Below are 16426 nucleotides of genomic sequence, written 5' to 3' on the forward strand. Positions count from 1 at the left end.
TTCTGCACTTAAGGCTCAGCTTCCAGAGTGGAAATGAAGTTCATAGCGACTGCTTTTCCCCCCACTGCAAATGCAGAACATAGCACAATATGCTGAAGTCTCGCATTCTCTCATTGCTTTTTTTTTTAACCAGTTTCCTAAGGATGTAAGGTTAATGTGACCATATTCTGCACATTGTTGCTGCACCTTCCTCCTCCAAGAATGCCAGAGGCAGGATTTTAATGTAAAGTTGACAACTTGGAGAAACAGACTGCGGGACATTAGGAGACAAATCTGTAAAGAAAAGTGCAAAGTGAAGGAGAATTGGTTCTGGAGATTGCAGTGGATCATAAACTGAACAAACCTATGACAGACTGCTGTGAAGGAAATGAGCACTGTGCGGGACTGTATAAAGAGCAGGATGGCCAGCAAGGCCTACAAGCTGTCCTGCAGGTGTTTCTTCTGCGTGTTTGCCACTGGTGAGGCTTCTGCTGGAGTTATGTACGTTGTCATTCATAAATGCAACATTTGGAATCACTGATGGCAGAGAAGCTGGAGAAAATCCAGTGTTGGAAGCTTGTAAGAGCACAGCAGTGGGATGCTAAACTGGCAGCATCAGTAACGTTTGCTCCTATGCTTGGGCAGATGAGCTTTTAGGGTTCAGGTCACCAACTGTAGAACAGGTTGATGGAATAAAAAGGCTTCAAGTGCCTCATGGAAGCCCTTGCTTTCAGCCAGTGGCCAGAACATAGTGTCACAGTACCTGTGTGTTTGACCTTCAGAAGGCAGGGCTATCTGTGCAGCTAGCATCACTGGGCCGGTTGTAGAGGGGGCGGATAATAACACTTACACTTCATCATCTGCAGATGGCAAAGAAGATAACTGTGCCTCTCCTCCACAAAGGTGCTGATGGCAGTGGTCTTTCACATTACAAAGGTTTCATAGTTCCTCCAAAAAATGCAAAGGTGCAGCAGCACAGATTATCTGATGAGATGTTGCTCTTGGCTCCCGAACAGAGATCCTGGCTGGCTGTGCCCAGGGAGACTGGAGAAGTTTCTGCCTAATTGCGCAATGCTAAAGAGATGTCCAAAAAGCAACTAACCGATTTCCTAACATCATGATACCCGAGTCCCTCACAGAAATGCCTGGCTTTACCCTTCTAATCTTGCTAGCAGGAAGAAGAATCTAATTGCAATTAATCTTACTTGACAAACAGAGAAGTGAGCCAGAAAGGCAGAAGGGCTCGCTGAAGGCAGCGATGTGCTGGGGCAGCAGAGCCAGGTCACGAGCTCAGCCCGACCCTGCCAGGCACTGCCCCAGGTGCACAGGCTGTACCTCCCATTGCAGCTGGGAATAGGACACCCCAACTGCCCTATAAGGCAGCATGCTGGGTTTTTTTATGTTCACAGTTCTTCCTCTACTTTATCTTTACCAGCACGGTCAATAAATATTCTTACCGCTGTCACAGACGAGTCAGATTCAGCGTTATTTATTGTGTCACACTGCTGTGAGAGCCATGCACTGAGCAGCTCTCCAGCTGTCTCCCACTGAAAAGGAAATATTTTGATGGAAAAATGAGACTTGGCAAGCCATGGTGCCATTGTGTTCACCCGGATGAGCTGGGGGAACAGGGAACAGTGGGCAGAGGGGGAAGAGTGATATTGCTCAGCATGAGCAGCGCTCTGAGATCTCCTGTACCCGTACAGTGTCAAGAGCTGCTAAGGGCTGCTGTGAGGAAACATTCTCTCAATGTATTTTTATACATATATATGCACAGAAAGAGTCTGCGAAACAGTATATCACCGTGTAAGACGAAGTAAATTGCTGTTGACACGTGCATTTTTGGAGGAAACTAAGAGATTAACTTCTAATAACTACACTTGTACCGAAAGGACTGCGGAGGGCAAGCTACTCAGCTGCTGATCGTACACCTCTTAATTACTTATTTCTTTTCTTTTAAGGAGTGGTTTGAAAATGCAACACATTTATGCACATTTCGCTGCGTTAAAAGGCAAACCCGCCTTAGGATAATAAACTGCCTCACCTGTAAGCAGCACAGAGGCTGACACAAAGCCTCCTCTTGGTATGCCGCGACAGCTGAGATCACGATGTTTTCTAAAATGTAGTTTTAATAGTTTCCCTGTTCCTAAATATATTTGACTGTTTTGCTGTCTTGTTTTGCAGCTCATTATTTCCCAGCTGGGAATAGAGCAGACCGTGGGCTGAGGCAACTGGCAGATGGACAGGGAGGAAGAGCTGCCATCCCCAGCAGGCCTCACCCACACTTGCTGGGGAATTGCTTTCCTCAGAGCACAGCCCCAATTTAGGTTAGCTGGCAGCTATTTGCTCCTGAAGGACTCTTATGATACCCGGTGTAAAAAGAAATGCAGTGAAGAGTTCTGAGGTGTATTGCTACATCTCACCCCACTTTACAGCAGCAATCCCCCCCTCACAATGCATGATACATAAAAGAAAAATCTATCACAAATGAAGACTTGGGCTCTATTCCCGCCTCATGCTTCCATTGCTTCTTATGTCTCACGCTGTGAACAGAACTAATTGGAAAACCCACACCACTAGTTTTCCCCTTGATTTTGGACTGATGAATTCATCTGCTCCTAGATAGAGTAGAAATGCCAATTACTCCAGTCAATGTTTTGAGGGAGGAAAAAAGGAAGTCCTTCCACGCACACTCCTTTTGAGGTCTGAGAAAAGAAGTCAAGGAGAACTTTCTGAGTTCAGGACATGGGGATCCCCAGGGGCTATCTTCACTGCAGCAATGGCAATAAATAGCGTTGGTTCTGATCTCCCACAGTTTGACTTTGCAGCTGGGAAAGCGGAAGAGTTTCCTCAACATGTGCTCTGTATCCTAAAATACACAATAAAATGCTTGTGGTGCTCGTGGGACTTGGTTGTGTATTCGTTTTGCAGGCAGCAAAGCAAGGGAATTTGGCCCCCTCACCAGGACTCCTGTAGTGAGCCCTCCATGTGAGCCCTCGTTTGACTGCTATCAAACTGTGGTGGCAATCTGGGGAGTCACAGCCAAAGTGGCACTGCAAAATTCCCCTTGCAGTGCCACGTATCTGTTGGCATAAAAGAATGCAAATTTGTGTTCCCCCGTGTGCACAGTGTGCTGCAAATTAACAAAATACATGACTTCTCCTAGACACTCCTTCCATGACACATATGGCATGACCAAGTACGGTATTTATTTGCTAACAACAGTGTCTGTACCAGTAGTGGAGTTGCTGAATTGGGGGCTTCTGGCTGTCCAGTTGGAGCACCTGAGCTGAGTTGTTCCTTTTTTTGTGGTTGGAGAGCAGCTGCTGGCTGCACCTAACTGCACCAGCTGCAATGGCATGGCATATATATCAGGAAGTGCACTCATGTACTGCAAATTGCAGGGCTTGAGCCTGGGACTTCAGATCCTTTAGGACGGAGACCCCTTTTAGCTGGGGTTATATACAGTGCATAATAATAGCCCAGTGCCTAGCGTAATGATGGCCTACCATGTCTGCTCATTAGCACTGATGATCGTGTCACAGTATTACCAACAGTTTGCTTCTCCAGAAAGCAGCTGGATGGCAGAAGGCATTAAAAAGTTTCCCCTCTGCTAACCTACCCGGTGGCATGAATAGGGAATGCTAAGTCCCTGCAAAAAGACAAAACCCAGGCATCCTTCCTGCTCTCATTAAAAGCCACTTTCTTAGGAGGAGGTTAATTATTTAATGAGCTATGTGATTCACCTCCTCAGCCCACTTTGCTTGGCTGTCCTCATGCTCCCTGTGCTGTGAGGATGCTGTGTGGTCCCCACAGGTGGGATGCTCCAGCACCTGCCCAGTACTGCTGAAGTGAGCCCCTCTCTGCAGGACGGGGGGGGATGGAGGCTGGAGTGGCTGCATGTTTTCCCCCTGCCCTGTCACAGCAGCCCCCGCTGCAATGGCCAAGACTTCCAGGAGCAATTAATTCCTAAGTTGGACACAAACATATTTTTTGAACCTAAGCTCCGTGTTCTACCGCTATACACATTGTAAAAATTACAGAAAGGGGAAAAAAAATGCTTTCAGTGGCAATTATGCTCTGTTAAGCATACTTTAGCACGACAGTGTTACGCCTAATGGACAACCAGAGTCCCATGAAAGAACCAGGGGAAATATGAGCAGCACCAGCAGAACGCTGCCTGCTGTGACAGCTGGTCGTTAGCAACATGGCAAGCCGCACCGATGGCCGTCCTGCCGCTGCTCACTGCTTCCAGTAATAACACACAGTATGGTAGGGCACGTCCTGATCGCTCCAAATAACTGTTACCCATAAAGAAATGTCATACCTGATTAATAAGATAAGCTCCTCACGAGGGTTTGAAGGCGGACATTTACTTGAATTTATTCTTTCATTTGAAGCCTGGGTTAAGGTTTGCGTGTCCTTTGAAATAAAAGCATGCTAACAGCGAATGATCAGGGCGTTTGTTCCAGAGGAGTTAAAAACAAATGGCTTGATTAGTGCTGGAGTGCTCAATCAGAAGCTTCATATCAATTGTTTTAATATATCAAAGATCAGGAGAGGTGGAGATTCGCTGATTGCTTATTAGCATCACGGTTTGTCTTCTTCTGCCCTGCTTCTGTACAATACAGAATTTCTGGGCTCCTAATCCAGGCTGTCAAGTTGGCTGTACATTGGAAGCTGAGTGTCTGAATGTGGTCCATCACACAGGAGGCTGCACCTCTGTGTGAGCCTATCAGCCACAGCCATAATCATCCAAAGCCTTTCAAGTGCTCTAAGGACTGTTTTTCAGGTGCTGTCTTCCCTGTACAACTAATGAGCTCAGACGCTTCCACCTGTAATCAGCGTATTTTGTTTCAAGATGAGTGCTCAGCAAATTTATGTTTCTGATGTGGTCAAAAATCTCAAATGAAATAAAAATGTAGAATGCCACAGTACGATTTCATACATTTCTATTCTTGCCTTCAGAGGCCCCGTGGCAGTAATGGGAAGAATATCTTACACAAATCCCCAGACACTCATTCCTAGAGACCTCGGAGTGCTCTGTGTGTCTTAAACCCCAGGTGTGCATTCAGCCTGTGTGAGTAAACTTCATGCATAAATACATGTAAGAGGGATTACACCTGTGTCTCTGTAAAATATATGTATGCGCACATCTTCAGGCCCCCTTTCCATCTGAGACATCGGCAGCCTCAACTGTTAATTGGCCTCCCCATTAGTAGGCCAACTGCTGATGGCTTGGGATACAGAAGACTTCTCTGGCTGCAGAAGTACTGAAAAGATCAAGTTCAAGGGAGATCCAATGAGGCAAAGTAAGACTGAGTGCACCACATCTGTCTGTGCTCCGTCTGAAAGTGCCCAACACCGAAAGCCAATAGGGGAGCTTAGGGGTAGGACAAAAGGGTGTAGGTGTTTCAGACTCAGGCTGCGATGAGTTAGGATTTATTCCCAGCTTCAGCTTCTTCGACCACATGAATCATTCAGAGCTTACTGACAACCATTAAAAGCAAGTGAGCTAAATGTTTTATCTTGCAGAGCTGTCCTTAGGGTATTTAATTAAAAATAGGCTCCTGACCAAAATAATTTCATCAGATTATTTCTCTTGAAAGCATTACTGTGAAAGAAGGTAATTACTTGCGAAAGACTTATCCCATGGCATGTTCTTCTGTTATAAAAGTAATTTCCATTCACGTTCCAGGTGTTCTGGCAAGAAAGAAAGGACTGTAGCTGGGTATGTGGCTATTTTTTTCCCTGTGTAGAGTATTTCAAGATGATTTGACAATTGTTTGACACAAGACACTTTTTTCTTCACCAGTAAAGTTGACGTTAAGCTCTTGTCTGTGGCGGAAGGCTGTGATGTCAATGTTAATGCTGAATTCTCAATTTCTTTCTTGAAAACATAAAAAACAAACAAACAAACAAACAAAAACCTTACAGCTGTTTATCTGGAAAGAAGTGCCAGCATGGCCTTCCCATTCCTCCCACCCCACCTCCCATCTCCACCTTCTCTACCTAGGGAAGGAGAGCTGTGGGTTACGATCCCCCAACTAATGAGAAGTTCCAGTTCCTTTTTTACTGCATTGTTCTCCAGCTGGAAGGAGTGCAGTATATCTTAGCGGTAAGGGAATCAGTAACCCAGTTAAATGGAGGTGCATTACAACCTCCTGAAGAGCATGCCACTCTGAAGCATTATACATCTGGAAAGCACGGGCCCTGGTCACTGAAACCTTTCTCACATGTGAGGTATTTTGTTTATTACATCTCTGAGCGCACTTTGTGTGTTGAGCCCTCTCTCTGCTCAGCCTGTCCTGAGGCCAACGGGATATCAGTACTAACAGAGCCTTGCCCTAATGCAGTGAAGAAAAGAGATGGAAGGACTGTAGAGGCACACAGTGAGTAACCCTGGAACGCAGAGGGGGCCAGCAGTGCGACCAGGCCTCCCTCCTGTGTAACTTGGCATTGGTAGGTTCAGATAAGTTACGTTAATGTTGGCTTGGTCCATCACTGACACTTGAGTAACAGCAGCACAGCTATTAGCAAACATTTGGTGTGTTCTTCTTCCTCCTGCTAAGAAATTTTTGCAACCTTTCCTGGCCCCTCAGCTGATATAAATCCGTACGAGCCTGGAGTAATATCTTCTTAAGTTTGTCATATAATAACCTCTACAGCATTGCCTCAGATCATGTCCAGTTTCTCTGATTTATCCCCACAAAACGGTGCCTTTGGGTAAACCATGCCTTACATTATTCGCCATTTGACAACAGTAACTTTATTCACTACACTGAGAATGAAGCGATTTATTTACACCACATGTAACAAATATCCCAGAGAGTTATTCCTTGATTAAGCATTAGACAAGATGGTAATAAAAGATCTTGTTTTACTGGACAGCTAATTGCACTTCTTGGGCATGACAGCTTAAGAATAATGCAAGTGAATGCAGAGATGCAGTAATTCCCTTCAGGACACACCACGCACAGTTCTGCAGTGACAAAGTCAGCTGATGCCCCGTTGGCCAAAATGTCATTAGTGACATTAGGAAAATGCCACTGCTTGCTGATTTATGCAAAGTCCAGGCACTCTTCAGAACTAGAGAAAATGCTGCCTGTGAATTTTAAGTCCAGCAAAGTGGCAGTTTCATATGGCTTTTGCAAGTATTTTTGTCATTCCCACTTTTTACCCTAAAAAAACAGTAATAAAAGATCACAATTCGTTACTTTGTTCAGACACTGAACTAAAAATGTAATTACTTGCACTGGATTAATGGACTGTGCACTACACGGTTGCCAGAAGATCAACATTTTATTTATTTTACTAATACCTTGTACCTCTACGGAGGATATCTGGCTACACCAATCTCACTGCATTCACTCGCAGTTCATATGCACACACTGTGCCCTGCCCTTGGATAAATCCTGAACAGTGCAGGCCAACTGTGAGCTGCAAGCAGTTTGTACAGGAAGTCTGTAGTTCTCCCTCTTTGGTTGCACTGATGTCTGCAGCACTGGCTAACTCAAGCTAACAGCCTAACGTGAGGTACCATTTTTATTCCTTAAATCTGAGTGGCCACAGTCAGTAGCTGTATCTGAGGCAGGGGCAGGACCCACTTGATGCTGTCAGTGGAGGGCGTGTAGGTGTCCACCGTGCCACTGCACACTGATCCTTGTGGAGCTCTGAGAAATGTGTGGCGGGGACATCTGGATCAGGGGGCAGAACCTGCTCATGTTCAACAGCACAGATTACTGACATGCCACTTTCATGCCTTAGCATTAACGAATAATGAATGCTTGTTGAATTTTCCTGTGGCTTCATGACACAACTTACTCCCATCTGCTGTACACCAGATGATTTACTTCTCCCCAGATTTCTTTACTTGCCACTTAATAGACTCCTGGATATTTGACCATGCTGCCCTTAATTCAGCTCCTGAAACTATCAGCAGAGGGACATCTTTCCTTTTTCTGTTTCCTTTGAATGTCATCTACCCATGATTCTGTTAGGAATAAAGCATACCTAAATGAATTTCTTTTATCTGCAGTTAATAAAAGCAGAATTAATATAATTGAGATGGGAGTTTCAAACCCAACCTGCCTTCCAATTTCTTTCAATTATGTTTCATTAAAATTACCCCATGTCATCGGTAACTGTTAAGTCAGGTTTACGTGTCAAGGAGAGAACTCAGCTTCAAATGGCAATTTTCCACCAAACCAAAACCATGATAGTTCTGTAACTACATTATTGAACACCTATATTGTTATCCTTCAAATGCAAATTTCCACGTGTAACTCCTGAGTGAGTTCTTCCCTCACACAGTTCTTGGATGTGCCCCTTAGCTTACGCACAACTGACTGACATTGCTTTTATAGTAAATATCCCTCTGCATCTTTCAGCTCAAGTGAGACACTGCATAGGAATGGAGGAACTGCACAGCACTTCATTCTGCTCACACAGTATTTGAGCTGTTGAGGGGAGCAGGCATCCTAACAAAAAGACAAGTAAATGTGATCCCACTGTGGAGTGAGGAATTCTATCCTAGAGATATCAGACTCATCAGAAATTGTGCAATTAACACCACTGATAATTTTTTTGTGTCTTTTGGGGGGGAGTTATTTATGCTTTTATAAAACGCCTATCAAGAGCTACCCTTAACTCATTAGCACAAGTAATAGACAATATGATTATATGCATGCAAAATCACTGCTTTCTCTGATTTTGTCAGCCAAGTCGTATTACCTCTGAATCTTATGATTTTCTAATTTGCTTTTCTGCTCTGGTAATTTTTTCTCTTTTAATTACTTTCTCTTCACACAGCACAAAGATTTTTTAGAGAAGCCCAGTGTAAGGAAGCTTTGTGTGCTATTCTAAGGCAGAAAAAAAGCCAGAAGATGGTCTGAAATCCAGGGAGGGCTGTGAAAATTCTCCCTCCCCACACCCTCTGGAAGGAGGTCCAAAAGGCAGAGCAGACTTCCCCCTCACACGGGACCTGGTTCCCGCTTCTGTTCCTTGCACAGAGCAGCAGAAATGAGTGGCTAACACCTCGGCTCCATAGCCACACAGACCCACTGCATTTATGTGGCAACATAGGTAGGTGCTGATACACCAGCTCTGTTCTTGGAGACTCTTGCTGTAGGAAAATGAGAAAATAAACTACTTAACTGTGCAAGTAATTTCAGCTGGAGCCGATTATCCGTCTGCTAATACAGCGCAGCCTGGAAGCTGTGCCAGTGACAGATTAAGGTCAAACAAATGATCATTCCTAGGAGATATGCTCCTCTTCCTAAACGTGTTTTTCTCTCCACATGCTGCACTATGGGGAAATGCTGATCAAGGAGATGATAATAATGTCCCATTATACGTGTTTTGCAGTGAAGGTGCAGCAGTTCCTAGAATAACACTGGGGTCCAGTCAGTGCATATGTGACAGAGACCCTGGTCTCTGACAGGCAAAAAGACAAAGCAGATGAAGACTTGTAAAAAGAAAGCACAGTTGTTTTATAAAAGCAGAGCCCTGGTGGGAAGTGGGCCCTAGGTGTGTAGACATGGGGCGCGCCTTACAGCCTGTACCCAGCAACAGGGTGCAAGAGGCTGGAGCCCCTCCACTGCAGTATGCATAAGGGTATTTCACCCTGACAAGAACTTATGACTTTTCTTTTTCTCTCTCTCCTTTTTTTTTTTTTTTTTTTTTTTTTGCAGGAACACATTTTCTAACAGGCTTTTAATGTCGCTGACCCTCCAGCCTGCACAGCTGTGTGCACCCACACAAACTGCAGGCATCTAAGGACAAAGTCATGCTATGGACAGCCTTTAACAATGGAAGTTACAGGCATGGAGTCTCCGCAGTCTGAAACAGAAGAGGTCAGACAGCCACGTATTTGATAGCATTCAATTTTATGATAGAAAGGTTGCCAAGGACAGTAACTCAGGCTTGTTTCAGGTTAGGACACAAGCCCTGAGTGCTAAACAGGAAAGTCTCATTCACTCAGGAATACTAAACCACTGTGAACCTTTGTGCTGGCAGCCTACTGCTGCCTGAACTAGGAGAAAGGCCTTTCCCTCACAGCCAGGCACAGCACAGGCACACTGAGGATGTCTGTGCTGGCCTCCTTCTGTGCAGTGCTTGAGTACCCCCCAGCGTGAGCTGCTGGGTGCTGTTACACAAACCCAGCACCCCTGCAAACTAATCCACAGGTGTCTGCCCCAGGACTGTGTAAGAGCAGCAGGGCGAGCTGCAGCAGGGCCTGCTTGGAGGGATAAGGGCCTGGGAGCACATCTGGCTGGCCCCAAGGTCATGGCAGGGTAGGGGATTCTAGATCTCGTCTCTTCTTAACTTTTATAGTTCCTGGTTAAAAAAAAAAAAAAAAAGAAAACTAAAAGGAATGGTAGAAGCGAAGCACAGAAGATTTCAGAAGAAAACGGTTCACCGTGAAATAAAATTTGTCACACAAACAAAAAAAGCTTCTCCAGAGGAGTCTGAAAAATAACCAGCCGTCATTAGTGTCCACTTATTTACAGCACACTACTGGAGGTGCTAAGGACATGGGTTTGGTCAGTGTATCTACAGTAAACAGACCTACCCGACACACGTGCCTTTACATCTCCCTTAATATTCTTACAGCTTCTCTGTCTTTTTTTCTCTATGACATGGACATGTTTCAGTCGCAACAGTGATGGAATAAAACTTTTGAAAAATAAATCAAGGACTTTGAAAAGAAAGAATCGAGACCCTTGGGAAACAAGGACTGTCTGCTGGTGACCAGCAGCCAGCACAGCTCAGAGGGCCACAGGAAGGCACCGCTGGGGAACAGAATTCATCAAAATATTTCTGGAAAGTCACTATTCAAAGAAGACATCAGAGTGTTTTCTCTCTTGGTTTGGCTGGTTGCTTTTTTCATCATGCCAGAAAAGCGCACTTAAAAAAAAAATCTATTGAAAGTAGCAAAGAAAATTAGGGTAAAAAAATGAAGTCATGAAAGCAACACTCCTAAAAAAGCAAGGATTTCTGCTTGAGAGTTACTTCTGCATTTGAAACTTGCTGACGTTTTAAGGGTTCCTTGCAATGGGAAGACATTAAGCCGCCTTAATCACAGAAGGACCAAGAGGCAAAATCTCTGTTATGGAAGCCTTGATATCAATCAGGAGCTCCAGGGACTTCTCTTGAGAAGGCCCAGCATGGAGCTTCGATTACTAAACCTTGCTCCCCACCAATGGAAGATTGGTTATATACACTCTGTGATGTCCTTGGGAAGTTTGAAATGCAGGAACAGAGGCTGAGGGTAGACACAAAGAAGTAGCCAAGGACAAGGCTCAGCAAGGTATGCTTCCAAATCACGGATTCCCAACAACTGAACTTTAAGTTATGCAGTTTTTATTAATTCACATCAGCAAGTATTCAGAGGGTGGAATCTCCATCCCAGACTGCAGCAGAATGAGCTCGGACAAACCACAAATTTGGGGGCTACTCCCAATTTCTGCATTGTTTTGTAGTAAATGTATCAGAGTTAACAGATTCCAAGGGCTGCCACGTGCAAGCTTTCACAGATCCTGTACTTAGCAGCATAAATAACCACATTATCTTCAAAGAAGGCTACAATAGTTCATTTTCTCTCCAATTTCTGCTGACAGGTCAGGTATTCCCCTGCTGAAACCATGGTGCTGGACTGGGGGAAGTTCTCTTCACCCAGCCTATGTCACTCACTCTTCCTTCACAGCCATAAGATGGGATCCCACCTGTGACACAGAGGTGTGAAGGCTGATGACAGGGGTTGCACCACCTGGGCTGAGCTGCCCCACCACCACACAAAGGGAGGAGGAACTCCACCTACTGCAGTGCTTGGGCTGCTGCCTTGGTATACACAGTGCAAAATGACTCACTCCGAAACATTACAGCAGGGAAATCACGAGTAAATTGAACCTGTCTCTCACAGCACTCAGGTCATCATCCCTTGCAATTCTGTAGTGTTTTAGAGTGTTACTAATGCATTTTTCTTAGCTGCCAAGGGATTTGTTACTCAGAGGTAAATAAAAGCTGAGTGAAGAGTGTGGTATATGCCTCAAGAATGAACCCTAAATCCCAGCAGCACAATTCCAGTTAAGTTTTATATGGATAAATAGAAGATGAACTTATAAAATAAAATAAAATGTTAGATTGCTGTTGTTTGGTGTTTTTTCGTTTTGTTTTTGTTTTTTAATAATTGAAGAATGTATTTTAACTTAATCAAGGACAAAAGAGAGGTACAGCAGGAGGGAGGTGGTTTTTTGTGTGTGTGAGTTGTTTTTTTTTTTAAATTAAAGGCCGCTTCACTGTTTTCAACTGACCACCTGTCCTTCTCAGTTGATCAGATAAATGTCTCAAAATCCCATGGTAACCTGTTAAAAACTTCTCTCTCATGGTTTAACTTCAAAGCGTACGGTGCAGCATATCACAGTGCAAAATCTTGTAACGGTGCTGACAGGTTTGTTACACTGAGACTGTGTTTCCCTATCTCAGTAATATTATTAGATTTTTGCCTTTACAACAAAAGCAAGTTTTTCTTTTCTTAATGTTGTAACCCATTGTTCCCCAAACAACATCTTCAGCAGTGTTTGCAATCAAACACAGCTCGATCTAGAAGTCCCTGTTGGTATACCACTGAAATATATATATATGTATATATAAACCACTACCACTGCAATGTGATAAACAGGATACTGTTTTTGTAAACCAGTCAACAACAGCAAAAAAATGAATCAGCGTGCTAGCAAGTTCTAAATTCTCTCCTATTACTTTGTTAATAAAATTCCTCCTGGAAATTTCTAGGAAATGTCAAGGTTTATGTTTTCTGTCTGCATTCTGAAACGGCATTTTTTTTTTGTAGATCAGTTAGTTCACACTGAGCCCCTGTACCAATTATGCTTCATTATGTTTCTTGTAATGCTAATACTGGTGTAATGAAACTCATGTGAGTAATATAACAAACTGTATGCACAGTTAAGACAAAACCTACACCTTTCCAGGAATGCCTAAATACTGTCTCCAGGCTTCTGATGCAAGAATTACCATCCATCTCTGCAACAGCCCCTGGCTCATGTCCCCCTTATCACCTGGCCACCCGTAGGCCACCTCTGGGCAAGAGGGAGAAAGGAGAGAGCTGACATGACCTCTACTCTAGGGAGATAGAAAAGCATAGCACAGGAATGATGGAGTGCATCCAAATGAAGAGCTAAGACTTCCAAGAGAGGCAGCAAAACTGTATGTCCTATACTAACACTTTTCTGTCGTGTCTGCTGAAAATGGGAAAATCTCTATTTCCTCCACATGCCTTAATGTGAGAGAGGGGCCTGTGAGAGAGGGGCCTAAAGGGGTCAATGAGTTCAAAACACTTGCTTTTCTCAGTTACAAATTAAAAAACCCACATTTTTAAGAGCCCTTCAAAATCCACGCATGCTTGATATGCATTTTGAGAGCCACTTTATTAACAAATTACTTGTAAGCGATGTGAAACACACCAGCTCATACTGCTAAGTGAAACTTAACTTCAAAAACAAATGAGATTTTTGAGGAAAATTTCCTCCCAAGATCTTAAATGGATGAGTTGGAAGGTAAAAACTGTGTAAGCAAAGTCCCTCTTGCTGTAAGCGAAGATCAGGTTTGTAACCATCCGTTGCAACGTCTTTCTCTCCACATTGGAAAGATACAAATTTGACAGGTAGGCTGTTTGATGGATGAGGAACTGATTGCAAGACTGTACCCAGTGGTGGTCAATGGCTCAAATATCCAGATAGAGACTGGTGACAAGTAGTGTCCCTCAGGGGCAACACTACATAACATCTCCATCATCTTTAGTAGGGTCTGTTGTGAAACGACAAGGGGAAATGGTTTCAAACTGAAAGAGGGAAGATTTAGACTGGATATAAGAAAAAAGGTTTTTACAATAAGGGCAGTGAAGCAGTGGAAGCAGAGAGGCGGTGGAAGCGCTGTCCTTGGGGACATTTAAGACCAGGCTGGATGGGGCTCTGAGCACCTTGATCTAGCTGTACATATCCCTGTTCATTGCAGGGGAGTTGGACCAGGTGACCTTTAAAGGTCCTTCAAACTCAAACGATTCTATGATTCTATCTTTATATTACACAAGTGAAAATGAATAAAGGAAGTAATTTAAATGGGTATATCTACTGCTGAAATCCAAAAACTAGAGAGACTCAGAATGTCTTTGACCGTGACCTAACATTGCCCTAATCATTAAAACAAGAATGTTTAACTTGGTTACACCATGTCTGGCATATAAATAAGTGTTCAGTTTTCAGGATTCCCAAGAATGTGCAGTCCTTTCGACTACATAGGGTTTAAAAATTTGCAGTTCATTTCACTCATTTAGATGTTGAAGTACAACCATAGATTTTAAATTAGAAGACGTTGACCTTGGCCTCTTTATTTCAGTTTCACCAACTGAAAAGCAGAGATAACAATATTTACCTATGAGTGTCATCTGATTATTAATTGCTGTTTGTGAAGTAGTTTGACTGTGAAAATTTCATCCCTCGATGCTGCCTTCTTACAGAGAAAGCTAAAGAATTTCTTGTTGCTGGATATTCAAGAAGCAAGAAAAAGGAAGTCACACTAGAATCAAAGAATGCATCAAGAGAAAATAGAACCACACGATTCATATACATCCTTTACTGAATCACTAACTGACTTCTTTGGATCTGTAAAAAAATACATTTTATGAGAGCAATACAGAAAGAGGATACCGTACTCTCAGTTTTGTATTGCTTGTCAACTAGAGCAGTACAAAGGGCAAAAAAAGATCCATAATATGTTCTGAACAGTGACAGCTCCCCATTTTCACAGACTAGACCCACACAGAAGACAGCTGTACAAAGCAACAGAGATTAATCAAATAGAACCAGGTAGTTCACCACAAAAATGTAGACAGTGCCATTTCCTAGCCTACCCCTCTTGTTTCATCTGTAGAAAAATAAAAGGAAAGGTATTTTCTGGCCAAAGGTTAGGAGGTACCACAGAGTAAGACTTTTCAAACTGCATAGACGATGATCAGATGGGAGGTATGGTTTGTAAGGAGGGATACTACATGTATAATATTCAGGTTTTGCTAGAGCATCTCTTGGGACAAGTCCCATGACGTTTGCAATTTGTGGAAATTGCATTACAAAAGCACTAAGAAGCAAGGAAACCTTTGGATGAGACAAGAGTCTGTTTATTTTAACCTGGCAGCACGACAACTTCAGTGTTTCCAGGAAAAAGAAATCTCCTTGAAGAACATTTCTGCAAAGATGAGAAAGAGTATGATCCTGTTAGAGGCAAAGAAAGCTAGCAGGGCACAGTATGAAAATAATAATAGCCCCACAGTCATTCCACAAGTTTCTAATACACTGTCAAAGCACACATATCTTTATCAAGGCTCTAATTCATTAAATTGCTGTAAACATGCAACAAGATTTTCCAGAATATTTAAGTGTATTTATCCTTCACTTGAAGCTCCTGGTTAATCACAATAGTGCATGCCCTGGTGAAACACCAGTTAATACTAGAAAGACCGGTTATCTCTGGAAAGGGGAGGAGAGAGAAAAAAACTCCTCCTCTGAGGCATGGCTCCTTGCACATACAGTCACAGTTTCAAATACAACGTGGTATCATTTTGATACCATGTAAATACAAACTGAAAAAAAATCTGAAGCAATAAAGTAGTATTGTATCCTTGCTGGAGAATACTTTATTTATCAGTGCTCTGGTTTATACTTTATTGTCTAGGAGAAACAGCCTGACAAAAATGCAGGATATTGAATATAATTACTGTGTTGACTTACATTTCACAAAGTGCCTTTTAGAGTATTTGATGGCCACCAGTCATTACATTCCAAAAAGAGAAACAGTTTCAATATGAACGCTGGCAGCCTCCATGGAGATGCACTATTTGTATTTAGATTAATTTCTTTAATGATCTCAGTAAGGAGCAAGACCCTCTCCCCCCTCTTCCTGGCTATATGGGTTTGGACAAGCCATTTAAACCACGAGCTGTTTAAAGCACTTGAGCAGGGCCAAAATAAGACATCTGTATGCTTAAAGTCACATTATGTATTGCTCTAAATACATAATGTATCTAAATACTCTCCAATTCAATTTCAGCACCTGTAAAATAATCACCTTTACAACACGAGCTCAGATTTTGTGCTGGAGCATGCCATGGTGCAAGTTACATTCTCAAGTGCTCTGAATTCTCACGGGAGCGTTTGTGAGATGAACACATTTGAAGTGAATACATTTGGCAGCAAAACTTTAAGATGTTGCCTTTAATTGCTTTACTTTGAAAAATTATTTCTGTTTCCGTTTTTTATGACATTGTTTTTCCACTAGTGGGTTGCATTAGATAGCAGAGGCCAGCTCCCAGTTTGTATTAGACAAAACTGAAATAGAAAGAGGATTAAAAACATCGATTTCAGAAATAGAAAGT

Source organism: Cyrtonyx montezumae, unplaced genomic scaffold (genome assembly GCF_038088225.1).
Source record: "Cyrtonyx montezumae isolate F1298 unplaced genomic scaffold, pur_monq_1.0 scaffold_8, whole genome shotgun sequence".
NCBI classification, from domain to species: Eukaryota; Metazoa; Chordata; class Aves; order Galliformes; family Odontophoridae; genus Cyrtonyx; species Cyrtonyx montezumae.